The sequence below is a fragment of the Coturnix japonica genome, chromosome 1 (assembly GCF_054131305.1).
Source record: "Coturnix japonica strain WE chromosome 1, WE-NBRP24, whole genome shotgun sequence".
Lineage (NCBI taxonomy): Eukaryota > Metazoa > Chordata > Aves > Galliformes > Phasianidae > Coturnix > Coturnix japonica.
In genome coordinates this window covers 228983-235345 of record NC_140663.1, presented here as the reverse complement: position 1 = coordinate 235345, position 6363 = coordinate 228983, and positions in this window count along the sequence as shown.

The window sequence follows — 6363 nt, the reverse complement described above, 5'->3', positions numbered from 1 at the left end:
GGAGATGGGCGGGTGGAGAGATGGAGACCCCCCCCCATCCCAGCTCCCCATGGGTGTCACCTCTGCCCCCCACCAGCACCTCCTGGGTGTCACCTGTGCCCCCCCAGCCCAAAACGAATGACACCACTGCCCTCCCTTCCTTCCAGCCCAACCATTGTGGGATTCTGTAGTTCTATGATCTTCAAGGACCCTTCCAACCCAACCCTTATGGTTCTGTGGTCTACAAGGACCTTTTCAGCCCAGCCATTGTGGGATTCTATATTTTATGATCTTCAAGGACCCTTCCAACCCAACAACACTGGTTCTGTGGTCTACAAGGACCTTTCCAACGCAAACATTGTTGGATTCTGTGGTTCTATGATCTTTAAGGACCCTTCCAACCCAACCACCCTATGGTTCTATTGTCTATAAGGTCCTTTTCTACCCAACCTTTGGGAACTTCTATAGTTCTATGATCTTCAAGGACCCTTCCAACCCAACCCTTATGGTTCTGTGATCTACAAGGACCTTTACAGCCCAACCATTGTGGGATTCTATAGTTCTGTGATCTTTAAGGACCCTTCCAACCCAATCACCTTATGGTTCTGTGGTCTACAAGGACTTTTTCAGCCCAGCCATTGTGGGATTCTATAGTTCTATGATCTTCAAGGACCCTTCCAACCCAAACACCCTACTGTTCTGTGGTCTATAAGGTCCCATCCAACCCAAACATTGTGGGATTCTATGGCTCTGTGATCTTCAAGGACCCTTCCAACCCAACCACCCTATGGTTCTGTGATCTACAAGGACCTTTTCAGCCCAGCCATTGTGGGATTCTATAGTTTATGATCTTCAAGGACCCTTCCAACCCACCATAGTGCATCTCTATTGTTCTGTGACCTGCAAGGACCCTTCCAACCCAACTACTGTGTGTCTCTATGGTTCTGTGGCCTGCAAGGACCCTTTCAACCCAACTACTCTGTGTCTCTATGGTTCTTTAACCTGCAAGGACCCTTCCAACCCAACCATTGTGTGTCACTATGGCTCTGTGGCCTGCAAGGACCCTTCCTACCCAACTACTGTGTGTCTCTATGGCTCTTTGACCTGCAAGGACCCTTCCAACCCAACCATTGTGTGTCTCTATGGTTCTTTGATCTGCAAGGACCCTTCCAACCCAACTACTGTGTGTCTCTATGGTTCTGTGGCCTGCAAGGACCCTCCCAACCCAACCACTGTGCATCTCTGGGGTTCAGTGACCTTCAAGGACCCTCCCAACCCAACTATTGTGCATCTCTATGGTTCTTTGACCTGCAAGGATCCTTCCAATCCAGCCATTGTACACCTCTATGGTTTTTTCATCTGCAAGGACCCTTCCAACCCAACTACTGTGTGTCTCTATGGTTCTGTGACCTGCAAGGACCCTCCCAACCCAACTACTCTGTGTCTCTATGGTTCTTTAACCTGCAAGGACCCTTCCAACCCAACCATTGTGTGTCACTATGGCTCTGTGGCCTGCAAGGACCCTTCCTACCCAACTACTGTGTGTCTCTATGGCTCTTTGACCTGCAAGGACCCTTCCAACCCAACCATTGTGCATCTCTATTGTTCTGTGACCTGCAAGGACCCTCCCAACCCAACTACTGTGTGTCTCTATTGTTCTGTGACCTGCAAGGACCCTTCCAACCCAACCACTGTGCATCTCTATGGCTCTTTGACCTGCAAGGACCCTTCCAACCCAACTACTGTGTGTCTCTATGGTTCTTTGACCTGCAAGGACCCTTCCAACCCAACTACTGTGTGTCTCTATGGTTCTTTGACCTGCAAGGACCCTTCCAACCCAGCCATTGTAGACCTCTATGGTTCTTTGACCTGCAAGGACCCTTTCAACCCAACTACTCTGTGTGTCTATGGTTCTTTAACCTGCAAGGACCCTTCCAACCCAACCATTGTGTGTCACTATGGCTCTGTGACCTGCAAGGACCCTTCCAACCCAATTATTGTGTGTCTCTATGGCTCTTTGACCTGCAAGGACCCTTCCAACCCAACCACTGTGCATCTCTATGGCTCTTTGACCTGCAAGGACCCTTCCAACCCAGTCATTGTGCATCTCTATGGTTCTGTGACCTGCAAGGACCCTATGCAACCTTGTTCCACTTCCTGCAACCCCACACAACCCCATGCAGCTCATCCACCCCATGCAACCCAATGCAACCCCGTGCATTTCATGCAGCCCCGCGTGACTCCATGCAACCCCATGCAACTCCATGGAGCCCCATGCAACTCCATGCACTCCACACAACCCCATGCAACCCAATGCAACCTAATGCAACCCCATGCACCTCATGCATCCCATGCACCTCCATGCAACCCCATGTGTCTCATGCACTCCACACAACTTCATGCAACCCCAAATAACCTCATGCACCTCATGCATTCCATGCAACCCAATGCAACTTCATGCAACTCCATATAACCCCATGCAGCTCCTCACACCCCATGCACCACATGCATTCCATGCACCCCAATGCAACCCATGCATTCCATGCAACCCTACGTATCTCACGCACTCCATGCAACATTGTGCAACCCCATATAACCCCATGCAACCCCAAACAACCCCATGCACCGCATGCACTCCATGCAACCTATGCAACCTCATGCACTCTATGCAGCCCCATGCAACCCCACACAGCCCCATGCACATCATGCACTTCATGCAACCCCATGCAGCTCCTCACACCTCCATGCATCCCATGCATTCCATGTAGCCCAATGAAACCCCACGCACTTCATGCAACCCCATATCACCCCATGCAGCTCCTCACACCCTCATGCAACTCATGCATTCCATGCACCCCAATGCAACCCAATGCACCCCCATGCAACCCATGCATTTATGCAACCCCACATATCTTATGCACTCCATGCAACTTCGTGCAAACCCACATGACCCCATGCAGCTCCTCATAACCCCATGCACCTCATGCATTCCATGCAACCAACTGCAACCCAATGCAACCCAATGCAACCCATGCATCCCATGCAACCCCATGCATCTCATGCATACCATGCAACTTCATGCATTACATGCAACCCCATGCAGCTCCTCACACCCCCATGCACCACATTCATTCCATGCAACCCAGTGCAACCCAATGCAACCCATGCATTCAATGCAACCCCACGTATCTCATGCACTCCTTGCAACTGCATGCAAACCCATATGACCCATGCAACTCGTACACTCCATGCAACCCAATGCAACCCCATGCATTCCATGCAACCTCACGTATCTCATGCACTCCATGCAACCCCACACAACTCCATGCACCTCATGCGACTCCATGCAACCCCATATGCTTCATGTTCTCCATGTAATCCCATGCAAATCCATGCAACCCCATGCGTCCCATGCATCCTCATGCAACTTCATTAATCTCCATGCATCCCCGTGCAGCTCCTCACACCCCCATGCACCTCATGCATTCCATGCAACCCAATGCAACCCCATGCAACCCCATGTATCTCATGAACTCCATGCAACTTCATGCAACCCCATGTAACTCATATACTCCATGCAACCCAATGCAACCCCATGCACTTCATGCACCCCAATGCACTCCATAGAACTTCATGCGTTTCCATGCAACCCCATGCATCTCCATGCAACTGCATGCAACCATTGCATTCCATGCAACCTCATGCACCTCCATGCAAACCCATGTATCTCACGCACTCCTTGCAACTTCATGCAAACCCATATAACACCATGCACCTCATGCATTCCATGCAACCCAATGCAACCTACACAACCCATGCATTCCATGCAACCCAATGCAACCCACACAACCCATGCATTCCATGCAACCCCATGCACCCTCATGCACCTCCATACAACCCCACTTATCTCACGCACTCCATGCAACTCCATGCAACCCCATATAACCCCATGCAGCTCCTCACACCCCAATGCACCTCATGCATTCCATGCAACCCAATTCACCCCCATGCAGCCAATGCATTCCATGCAACACCATGCAGCCCATGGATTTCATGCAACCTCGTGCATTGCATGCAACCCAGTGCAACCCCATACAGCCCCTCACACCCCCATGCACCTCATGCATTCCATGCAAACCAGTGCAACACATGCACCCCATGCAACGGCCACATATCTCATGCACTCCATGCAACCCCGTATAACCCCATGCAGCTCCTCACACCCCCATGCACCTCATGCATTCCATGCAACCCATGCAACCCCACGTATCTCATGCACACCATGCAACTTTGTGCAATCCCATATAACCCCATGCAGCTCCTCACACCCCCATGCACCTCGTGCATTCCATGCAACCCAATGCTCCTCCATGCAAACCCATGTATCTCATGCACTCCACGCAACTTCATGCAACCCCAAGTAACCCCATGCACCTCATGCAACCCAATGCAACCCCATGCAACCCCATGTATCTCATGCAACCCATGCAACTTCATGCAACCCCAAATAACCCCATGCAGCTCCTCACACCCCCATGCACCTCATACATTCCATGCAACCCAATGCAACCCATGCATTCAATGCAACCCCACGTAACTCATGCACTCCTTGCAGCTCCATGCAACCCCATATAACCCCATGCAGCTCCTCATACCCCCATGCACCTCATGCATTCCATGCAACCCCATGCAGCCCCACGTATCTCATGCACTCCGTGCAACCTCATGCATTACATGCAACCCCATGCAGCTCCTCACACCCCCATGCACCACATTCATTCCATGCAACCCAGTGCAACCCAATGCAACACATGCATTCAATGCAACCCCACATATCTCATGCACTCCTTGCAGCTCCATGCAACCCCATATAACCCCATGCAGCTCCACACACCCCCATGCACCTCATGCATTCCATGCAACCCCATGCAGCCCATGCATTCCATGCAACCTCACACATTCCATGCAACCACATATAACCCCATGCAACCCCACATATCTCATGTACTCCATGCAACCCCATGCAACCCATTGCAACCCCAGCATTCCATGCAACCCCATGTATCTCATGCGCTCCATGCAACTTCATGCAACCCCATATAACCCCATGCAGCTCCACACACCCCCATGCACCTCATGCATCCCATGCAACCCAATGCAGCCCCACGTATCTCATGCACTCCGTGCAACCTCATGCATTCCATGCAACCCCATGCAGCTCCTCACACCCCCATGCACCACATTCATTCCATGCAACCCAGTGCAACCCCACACAACCCCATGCATCTCATGCATTCCATGCAACCCCATGTGTTCCATGCAACCTCATGCACCTCCATGCAACCCCATATAACCCCATGCAGCTCCTCACACCCCCATGCACCTCATGCATCCCATGCAACCCCATGCAGCCCCACGTATCTCATGCACACCATGCAACTTTGTGCAATCCCATATAACCCCATGCACCTCATGCATTCCATGCAACCCCATGCAACCCATTGCAACCCCAGCATTCCATGCAACCCCATGCAACCCAGTGCAACCCCACATCTCTCATGCACTCTATGCAACTTCTTGCAACCCCATGCAACCTCACACATTCCACGCAACTTCATGCAACCCCACGTACCTCATGCACCTCATGCAACCCAATGCAACCCCATGCAACCCCATGTATCTCATGCACCCCATGCAACTTCACACAACCCCATATAACCCCATGCAGCGCCTCACACCCCCATGCACCTCATACATTCCATGCAACCCCATGCAACCCCACGTATCTCATGCATACCATGCAACTTCATGCATTCCATGGAACCCCATGCAGCTCCTCACACCCCCATGCACCACATTCATTCCATGCAACCCAGTGCAACCCCACACAACCCCATGCATCTCATGCATTCCATGCAACCCCATGTGTTCCATGCAACCTCATGCAACTCCATGCAACCCCATATAACCCCATGCAGCTCCTCACACCCCCATGCACCTCATTCATACCATGCACCCCAATGCAACTCCGTGCAAACCCATGCAACCCATGCATTCCACGCAACCCCTTATAACCCCATGCAGCTCCTCACACCCCCATGCACCTCATGCATTCCATGCAACCCCATGCACTCCAAGCAACCCCCAGCTTGCCAGCCCCTATAGGGGTTGGAATTGTGGACCCTTTGGTGGTGGTGGTGGGGGACCCATAGCCCCAATGGGGAGAGCAATGGGGGGGGGGGGGGGAACGTTTCCTAAATGCCCTATAGAGGGTACAGTGCCTTCATTGAACCCCAATGGGGGGGTGTAATGGGGGGGGGCTGATCCCAAAAGCCTTTTGGAGGGGGGCAGATGGGGGTCCCCCACCTTCTATGGGGGAGGGGG